Raw genomic sequence first — 10,714 nt, 5'->3', positions numbered from 1 at the left:
AAAATTTGTTGGCAAAGTTGGTTCCTTCCCGGGGGCTCAGAGGTAGAATCTGCCCCTTGCCTCTCTCCTGCCTTCTAGTGATTGCTGGCATTCCTTGGTGTTCCTTGGCTTTTGGCATCATGGCTTCAATTTCTGTCCCAACCTGTGTCTATCTCTTTTTCTTCTCTTCTTGTGAGGATGCTAGTCATATTGGGTTAAGGGCCTACCCTACTCCAGTATGAGCTCATCTTAACTAATTACATCTGTGATGACATTATTTCCAAATAAGGTCACATTCTGAGATTCTGGGAAGGACCTGAATCGAGGAGGGAAACTATTTAACCCAATATCGATGGATAAGATTATATAACTAGAAATAAAAGAGAGAGTTTTTATTTAATTCTCTTTTCAACAAGCATTTGAGTGCCTCTCTTGGTCTAGGTATAATGATAAATCTGAAAGTATAGGGAATAGGTGTGGTCACTATAGTCAATGAAGAAGGAAAGGCATACATTTTCCCTAGATATCTGTAGGGTATGGGTGATTTTTCAGCAATGTTCTGCACACTTGAGGGAAAGCCTTCACCTTACAAATTGATACTGAGCGTGGAAGGGATTCCCAACCTCTGGGCTGCACTTGCCTGGAATTTAGCCTCTGTGAAACGTAGCTGGGAGATGAAGAAGGCTAGCATTGGCCCTTCCTAGAAAGCTACTGTAGCCCTTACCTGGGAGTTTGGGGGAGAGGGATTAGTCTTCTTGGTCTCACCCACTCAGAGTGGAGCTCTCCCCTGCTCAGCTGGAGATTGGGAGGAGGGAGAGAGCAAGAGAGTCATCATGCAATTTTTATTGACATTTAGATTTTCTTGAATAAATATTTTGTTTGCTGTATGTCCTAAGGGCAGTTTTTAGAGACTTTAAAAGGTTAATTTTGGGGTGTCTGGGGTCTCAATTGGTTTAGCGTGAGACTCTTGACCTTGGCTCAGGTCATGACCTCATGGTTCCTGAGTTCAAACCAGACATCAGACTCTGCTGTGGGCACAGAGCCAGCTTCAGATCCTCTATCCCCCTCTATCTCTGCCCGTACCCTGCTCGCGCTCTCTCTTTCTCTGTCTCTGTCTCTCTCAAAAATAAATAAACATTAAATTTTTTAAAGGTTGATTTTTGTTTTGTTTTATAATATTCACTAGTTGTAGTTGTTTCACTGGCAAGTGTGTCTGCAGAGCTCCTTATAAGGTCCATTCAGAAGTGGAATCTGCAGATAACTGTATATCCCTTTGCATGTCTCCACCTCTGTCTCACTTGGGAATGACTACAAGAAACCATAATGACAAAGCAGAGTAGGTAATGTGACCTGGGCCATGCGTGGCACTCTTGGAGTGTAAAAGAAAGGTAGCCCCTAGGATTTACTGAAACACTGATGATCTAAACTGGGATTTTATTTGTATCACATATCACTCTGTTACCTGATTTTTTTAGTGGTTTTTTTTTTTCATATTATTACTTCAAATCTAATGTAAGCTTGTTGAGTGTTGGGACTGTCTCACACCAGCAAGTGCAAATGTACGTGGCGCACTGTGGAAACACGATAAATAATTATTGACTTAGGACTAGTGTGGATGTAATTAAAAAGGGGAAAAGCGAGCAGGTTTGAAATCTAGTTCAAACATAAATTTCAAAGAACTTGCTGATATATGTTCTAAGAAGAGTCAGAAAGAGAGTTGTCAAGGAACTAGGTCAAGTGGCAGTATTCACAGAAATGGGAAACACAGGCAGCCCTTCAGCCCTGTCATTGAAGACACAGGACTCTGAGTTCAAATACTTAGATCTATGTCTTTGTGTCCTATTTCCACATCTGAAGGTACATTGACTGGAGATACCATCTTTAAGATTCTTTAAAATGTTAAGATTCTGTCACTGAGTTAGTGCTTATTTGTTTAAAGGAAAATGGGTTGTCATTAGCTTTCTTGGATTAAAATATTTTGACAATAGAGACAAGTGCTCAGTTTAAGGCCACAGCTGTCTTTAACTAATTAGTGAGGAAATCAAAGGGTTATATACCCAGAGCCTAAATACCCCTAATTAGGATAGTCTTTATTTTTAGGGGAGGGTGTAAAAATCAAGCCTGTATAATTGGAATTTTTATTTGTCATCCTCTTTAGAAAACCTCCTTAGAAAATCTCCTTTGCATAATAATTGTTCTAAACGTTGTTGTTGTAGTTGTTGTTGTTATTTTGTTATTGTGATTTCTTTGCTATCTCTTTAATAAACTTTGGGGAAGAAGAAAAGATGTCTGTCATCTTGAGCCAGAAGCCTATGTGCATTTTTGAATACCTCAACTTGTCACCGATTTGAAAAATGTTCATGTGTAAGTTTTGTTGCAACCATGTGACAAGGAACTTTGGAAAACCTACCATAAATTCTTGTCCATCAGTCTTGCTTGTTTAAAATACCTTCATGTGTTTGTTTGTTTGTTTGTTCTACAACTTAATGTGTTTTTTTTTAATTGAAAAAATAGTTGGCACACAGTGTTACTTTAATTTCAGGTGTATATTCGTATGATTTTTATATGCTGGTCATTACAGATGCTAATCTTCAAATGATCAATAATATTTTTCCATCAACTATCAGTAATAGGTGCTGAAAATGTAGCGGGTGAGGCAGCCTGGTGAGCATTAAGGAGATCAGGATCAGGCAGTGGCGGTTGTGTGTTTCTGATTATGCAACACTGGGGAATTCATTTCTCACTGACCCTAAGTTTTCTTATCTATAAATGGAATTTGGCTAGGTGGTTTCAGACTTTTTTCAGATCTGACGTTTTATGATTTCATATTTCTAAGATACTAATAATTTCTAGTCAATGCTGGTCCCATAATAAGAAAAGTGATGGTAATATAACAGACACCCAGAATGGTTCACATTTTAGCTGATTTTCTGTGGCGAGACAAAATCCTATAGCTGTCACAGAAGGAGAATGTTAGCACCTTCTGTCTTCAAACTAGTTTTACTCTGTTATAACTCTTTTAAAATAGATATCTTTTGCACAGTTTATTACATAAATTTCAAAGACCATGCATATTTTATTCTATATATGCAGAAGTCACTGAAATGGATCACACAAGTTAAATCTAGTCTTAAATTTTTTAACCCTATCTCATTATTCATAATAAAATCCAGATACTTTAACGTTAGATATAGAATTCTGTTTGATCACTTACAACCATGTTTGTCCCTATTGATTTTCTCCCTTAACATTTCATCCTGCCCATGCTGAAGCCACAGTGAAATGCTTGGAATTCTCCAAATTGTCGGCACTTTCAAATGTGTGCCTTAGTACACAGTGGTCACTATTAGCAATGCAGTTTTTCACCTTCTTAATCAGATCATTCCTTACTAAGTTTTTAAGACATTGCCTTTAGGAAATGTTCCTGTCTATAACTCAACTTTACCATTAGCTGGACTGAGGTCTTTTTTTTGTGTTCTGTAGTATACTGCATTACCTCTATAAAAGAACTCCATATCTACCTCTGTAAAAGAGTTCCACAGGAACATGAATTGTATTTGTATACCTTACATCCCCAGTATTTAATAAAAAGCCTGATCTAACAGTAGATCATTAGTATATGTTTATTGCATGGATCAAAGTAAAGACCTCTGATTCCGCTTCCTACCCCTTTTTCTGTCTTCCTCAGAGTATGACAGAGAAGCAGGTACCCAGTGAAAGGAAAATACTTTGCTCCATACTACTCATTTCCATACTACTATTGCTACTACTAATAATAATCATAACAACATGTTGATTGAATGTTTTTGCTTATTAGAATTGGTCCTTGTGCTTCTCTAGCACCTTCTGTCTCCAAGAAGTTTTCTTTAACTTACTCATATCAATCTGCTTGACGCTCTTTGTCTTTCCCTTCAAGGAGCAGTCTCTCACTCTTCATATAGGAAAATAGAATTCATTTATTTTATTTGTTTTTTATTTTAATTTAAAAAATGTTAACGTTTATTTTTGAGAGACACAGAGATACAGAGCGCAAGAGGGGAGGGGCAGAGAGAGAGGGAGACAGAATAGGAAGCAGCCTGCAGGCTCTGAGCTGTCAGCACAGAACCTGACGCGGGGCTCGAAATCACGAACCGCAAGTTCATGACCTTAGCCGAAGTCAGACACTGAAGGGACTCAGCCACCCAGGCACCCCTATAATTTATTTATTTATTTTTTAAAGCATGAGTAAGGTATAACCGAAATGCAGTGAGTTGCAACTATTTAAGGTTTAAAATTTGATAAATTTTGATGTATATGTGCGAAGCCACTAGTACAATTAAGGTAATGGACATATCCATCTCCCCCCAAAGGTAAAAAAAAAATTATATAAATATATATGGGATGCTGGTGACAAATATTATTCCCTTTTAAAAATATTGATAAAGAGAATGAGATTGGGCCATCTATTTGGGCATTAACCATGATGGCTATGATGACATACTGCCTGGGGACACTCACTAACAGTCTAACATAAGCAAATGAGTTAATCTCTGGGAATCCATTGACTCATATATAATATCTATATAATAATTGTACTTACCTTAAGCTTATAATGAGGACTAAATGAAATGTTGCATTCAGAGTTCACCACCATGGAAAGTATTTAACACTATGCAAGACACTTAGTGATTACCCCCAAACATGCCGAATAAAAGAATAAAAGGGAAAAAATGAAGTAGGCCACTTAGCAGAAGAAAACAGATTGCCCCAACAAATGACTACTCCTGAAAATCCTGTCTGATCCCACTCAGGTGCTGTGGCAAAGAGTCTCATTTTTAACTGAGTTTCTTTTTGTTAGCCAAAGATGAAAACTTAATAGAGACATGATTGTACTTTTTTTGTTTTTTTGTTTTTTAATTTATTCTGATCACGGCTGGTACATACTGGACCTACCTTGCCTAAAATTAAAACCTGTATTACTTCTGACACTGTCTTCAATTTCCTCATTGAAAGAATTACAAATAATGTAAAATTTTAAATCTTTTTGCTTCAGAATTAAGTCCTTGAGTGAAATTTTTGCTTCCACTAATGTAATATAGTAGAATGTGTGAGTTTGTATTGCATTATATACAGGAGACTTCCTCTATTTTGATGTCCGTTATCTTTAGAGAGCTGTCTAGAGCCTTGATGTTGATATACCAGACGGCTAAGTGGTTTCCCTGAGTTGTTTGTACCATTTTATTCCTTGAACATTTTTGTGGGAAGTTTTCAGTGGACTGCATTTAATGGTATATAAAGCTCTGAGGGAGGAGAAAGTAGTTTGATAAATAAAAAGCAACTGATGCTGTCTTTCCTCAACCCAGCTATTCACTGTCCTTCAGTGTAGATGTGGTGAACAGAATTGTAAAATGACCTAAAAGACACTCTGATTTGTCATGACAGTTGAGAGCAGATGTGATGAGAAGGAAAGCAAAAAAATAATTTTTGAAGGAGTAGAAATTCAGATAAGACCATTGGAGGATGAATTGAATCCAGAGAGGGCTAAGAATTGAATGTGGCCTGCAGTGATGTCTTGTATTAAATATAATAGATGAGTAGATGCCAAATTATTAAACAGAAACATATATAGGTGATGAAATTATGGGTGATATTTTTTTCTTCCTTGGAAATTACTGTATTTTCAGTGTCCTTCCAAAATAAGGATATATTATTTGTGAAATCATAAAAAATAAAAATAATAACCTTTTTGCTTAAAAACTTTAGATTTAAAAAAAAACTTAAATTTTTGCTAAAAAATTTCACACCCAATTTAACTTAAAAGTAAGTCAGTCCTTAATTCTACAGAAAAAAAAAAAAACAGTAAATGACAGAGATCAAAAAGAAGCCCTTTCCTATTTTGGTAACTGCAAGGACTTATTAGACTACATTATCTGATAATTTCTAGTCTGTAAAGGACATTGAGAGGTCATCCACTTCGTTTCCTTATCATCACACAAGATGCCTCTGAAATTATCCAAGAAAGATTAGAACCCATCCTATTTTAGACCTTTTGAGAAGTTTCCATGTTTTCCTTTGCTGGTGCTTTTCAGCACTTAATAATGTTTTGCTGACAGAATATTTAAATTTTTATATTTAATGGTGGCTTAATGAAAAGTTATGAAGGAATGACTGCTTTTTAAAACCAGACAATACTCATCACTGACCTGTGATCTCATAATTGTTTTATCCTTCTCCAGAATCAAGTAAAATTACTAAAAATACTAAATCATTTCTGTCTCCTTAAAAAACAGACTTTCTGGGATGCCTGGGTGGCTCAGTCAGTTAAGTGTCCTGACTCTTGATTTCAGTTCAGGTCATGATCTCACGGTTCATGAGTTCGAGTCCCGTGTCAGGCTCTGTGCTGATGGTGTGGAGTCTGCTTGGGACTCTCTCTCTATCTCTTTCTCTCTCTCTCTCTCTCTCTCTCTCTCTCTCTCCATCTCTCTCTGTCTCTGTCTCTCCATCTTTCTTTCTCTATCTCTTTCTCTCTCTCAGATATAAATAAACTTAAAAAAAAATCAGTCTTTCTTCTATGATTGAAGTTTCACCTCTCTGGGAGCGCTTGCTTCCACAGGGTGGACATCTTCCTTGGGAGCAGGAGGTGAACCCATGTGGCGAGAGCATCCGGATACACCAAGGTCGTGCCAGACTCTGTACTAGGCTCTTTTGGTATGATCTTTAGTTCTCCAATCATACCCTTCTACATATATTTTTAACCCTACTCTACAAACTACTCAGACAAGCACCAATGTGATCATAGATTTCCTTTGTATGAAATGCTTCCATAGTTCCTTATGGTCAAAGGAAAGTAAAAAGGTGTTAGTTGACTCATCAGCCTAATGCATGAGGCCTTTCTCAGACTTCTCTTGGTGCTCAGAGGGCTTCTCATCTATGAGGACTTTCTCAGTTGCTACTTCTGCCCTCAATGTTCTTTCTTATCTGAAACTTTCAAAAGTTTCCACATTCAGCAAAATGCTACCTCTTCAGTGGAGCCTTCACGGCATATTCCCTACCATCCTGAAAATTCCTTCACTGGGGCCACTTCATCAGCATATAATTCTAATTTATATTCTGTAACTATGAAACTCAGCTATTTTTTTGAGGACTGAGCCTATCAAATGTGTACTTATAACTTTAGGGGCATATACATATAAGATGTTTAATAGATGTTTGTTGAATAAATGACATGAGAAAGAAAAATAGCTCCTGAGAGCTCAGGGTAGCCTGGAACTTAGAGAAAAACCTTGGTGTTTTTCTATTGGGCATAATCTCACACAGCACCAATCTCAGACAAGGCCACACAGTGCCTGATGAATCAAGGCAAAAACATGGTATTACCCAAACCACAAAAATAGACCAGTATCCTCTATCTTGGCTAATATGATTCATTGATGTTTCTTTTTTCAATCATAGCTTTAGCCTCTCTTTGCTCTCCTTGTTTTCTAGGTAAAAATTATTAATACATCCAACATGGAATAACCTCAATTCTTAACAGCATTCTATATAGAGCTGCTTCTTTGATTTTTTTTCACAATCACCTAACATAAGCCCAATTCCTATTCTAAGTCCTCTCCAACACCCTCTAATGAGATGTCCCTTCATTTTCCCATTATCCAGTTACCTCTGTGTTCCTGCAGGTCTTTGGTTAAAGACTTTAAGAGAATGAATGAGTGAATGAATGAATGAATGAATGAACGACAACTCTTATTTATATTAGACTAAAATTTCTGTGTATTCAGGGATGTCATGTTTTCCCTCCATCTCAAATGTCTAGATTTAAATAGTCACAAAACAAATGTGGGATGAATGAAATAGCCTTGACTCTCTCACTGCCTTGGTTTCTGCACCCCCCCTTCTCTGCTGGGATCACTTTGTGGGAGATTCAGCCTCTACCATTGCCACTGTCGACTCCCCCCTGCCCCAGCACTGAGAATCCACACTAGGAATTTCTATCTTCATTTATCCCAAAGTCTTCTCAAGTCTAAGTTACAAGCTCTGAAGGCCTTTTTATTTTGCTTTTACTTGGCCAATATCCAAGAATGTCGTTTGGCCTCACAGTTTTTTGGTCAAGGTATACCTGTTTAAGTGTAAGAACCCTCAGTTCTTACATTTTGGCTGATGAGAAAAATATCCCTTTTATCACCAGCTGCCTCACTTAGTATTTCACACTCTTCACAATATTGAAAAAACCTGAATATTTGCAGGTACAGACTAAGCACCTGATTTGCTACTCATTTAGGAAAGCTAGTATCTAAGTCCTTTAGGGAGGAATTCTTCTTAGGACAGACCATTTGGGAAAAGTATTTATTTCAAGCATACATAAAGTTCTAAATGGCTCCCTATTACCAATATTTTATCAGGACATACAAAGCCCTTTGTGAATGAGCCCCTTCTATTAGTAACATAATTATGAGAGATACATAACAACATTAAGTTGCATGGTTAAGTTCAATTATTGTGTTTGGAAACAAAAGGATAGATTTAGGTTATAAAAAATTGGCTTGAAATAAAAGGAAAGAAATGTCCAAAAGTACAAGTATGATGTATTATATGTCCATTTAGCAACAACTGATACCTATTAACATAGGTCTGTGTTTTGGTTTATGTTTTCCTTTTTGATAATTTGGATCTCAGCAGCCTAATATGCTCATCATGTACTTAAGGGAAAAAACAAACAAAAGATAGCAAACCACATCCTACATGATGATGGCAGGATAATACCAAGAAGTGGATATAGAGGCTTAAGAATATGAAATTGTGGCCTGTAGCCTCCCCGTCCCTCCCGCAATACTCTACCCAAGGATCCCCCTGGCTTGCCTGCCCACTGTGGCTGGCAAGGAAGCAGCATTTGATGAGGCAGAGGAAGAAGGTGTGATCAACGAAGAGTACGAAGTATGGAAAAAAACCCACACCTTTTCTTTACGATTTGGGGACGACCCATGCTCTGGAGTGGCCTAGCCTAACTGCACAGTGACTTCCAGATATAACCAGACCAGAAGGGAAAGACTTCAGCATTCATCGACTTGTCCTAGGAACACACATGTCAGATGAGCAAAACCACCTTGTGATAGCCAGGGTGCATCTCCCTAACCATGATGCTTCCCACTATGACAGTGAGAAAGGAGAATTTGGAGGTTTGGGTTCAGTTAGTGGAAAAATTGAAATAGAAATCAAGATCAACCAGGAAGGAGAAGTAGACAGGGTACACTATATTCCCCAGAACCCTTGCATCATTGTAACAAAGACTGCATTCAGCGATATTCTTGGTTTTGACCATACAAAACATCCTTCCATAGCAGACCCTTCTGGAGAGTGCAGCCCAGACTTGCATCTCCGTGGACATCAGAAGGAAGGCTATGGGCTCTTTTGGAACCCGAGTCTCAGTGGACACTTACTTAGTGCTTCAGATGAACTTACCATCTGCCTCTGGGACATCAGTGCTGTTCCAAAGGAAGTTGTGGATGTGAAGACCATCTTTACAGGGCATAGTAATAGTATGCAGTAGCAGAAGATGTTTCTTGGCATCTGCTCCATGAGTCTCTGTTTGGGTCAGTTGCTCATGATCAGAAACTTATGATCTGGGATACTCGTTCAAACAGTACTTCTAAACCACGTCACTCAGTTGATGCTCACGCTGCCGGAGTGAACTGCCTGTCTTTCAGTCCTTACAGTGACTGCATTCTTGCCACAGGATCAGCCAACAAGACTGTTGCCTTGTGGGATCTAAGAAATCTGAAACTTAAGTTGGATTCCTTTGAATCACATAGGATGAAATATTCCAAGGTCAGTGGTCGCCTCACAATGGGACTATTTTGGCTTCCAGTGGTACCGATCTGAGACTGAATGTCTGGGATTTAAGTAAAATTGGAGAGGAACAATCCCCAGAAGATGCAGAGGACAGGCCAGCAGAATTGTTTATTCATGGCGGTCACGCTGCCAAGATATCTGATTTCTCCTGGAATCCTGATGAACCTTGGGTGATTTTTTCTGTATCAGAAGACAATATCATGCAGGTTTGGCAAATGGCAGTGTACATTTATGATGATGCAGACCCTGAAGAAGTGGATCCAGAAGGGCAAGCATCATAGATATGTCTGTACTTCTTGTGATTTTAGACTCCCCCTTTTTTCCCTCTCAATCCTGACATTGATTTAACACTGGTTTTGAGACACAGACTGTGTTTGGTTATCCCTCTATGATAGGTAGCATCAACACCCAAACAGAGGGTGTTTTCTAAATATGAACTGGGGGATTTGATTCAGTAAAACCACAGACTTCTATTTAAGTTTTATTTAGGAATTTTCTAGTAACAAAGGTCTAAAGTAATCACAGAAAGGGGAATATTGTGTGTAGTTATTTTTCTTCTTAGGCTGTATCCCCAAGTTTTTCAGACTCCTTTAAGTAAAGGCTACAGTGAGGAAGGAATAGAGCCAAGTGACGAGTTAGTCCTTGACCACTAGTTTGGTACCACCTCTATTTTGGGTGACCTGTTTCACCAGCAGGCCTGTTACTCTCCATGACTAACTGTGTAAGTGCTTTTAATGGAATAAATTGCTTTTCTACATTAAAAAAGAATGAAATTGTGAATATTCTGCTCTTTCTAACCTACAGAATTGACCTATGGATTCCATATAATTCAACCTAATAGCCTAATTTGAATTGGTGCAGGCAGGAATGGGAGATTCTAGATAGATACTGGGTGAAACCTGAGTGGTGT

The 10,714-nt window shown here is 38.1% G+C and overlaps 1 pseudogene; it reads left to right on the top strand.

Moving 5' to 3' along the window:
• Positions 1 to 6,529: 6,529 nt before the first annotated feature.
• Positions 6,530 to 10,085, top strand: LOC122225986 (annotated as a pseudogene).
• Positions 10,086 to 10,714: the final 629 nt, after the last annotated feature.

This window comes from Panthera leo, chromosome C1 (assembly GCF_018350215.1).
Source record: "Panthera leo isolate Ple1 chromosome C1, P.leo_Ple1_pat1.1, whole genome shotgun sequence".
Taxonomy (NCBI): domain Eukaryota; kingdom Metazoa; phylum Chordata; class Mammalia; order Carnivora; family Felidae; genus Panthera; species Panthera leo.
This window is presented reverse-complemented; position numbering and strand designations above follow the sequence as displayed.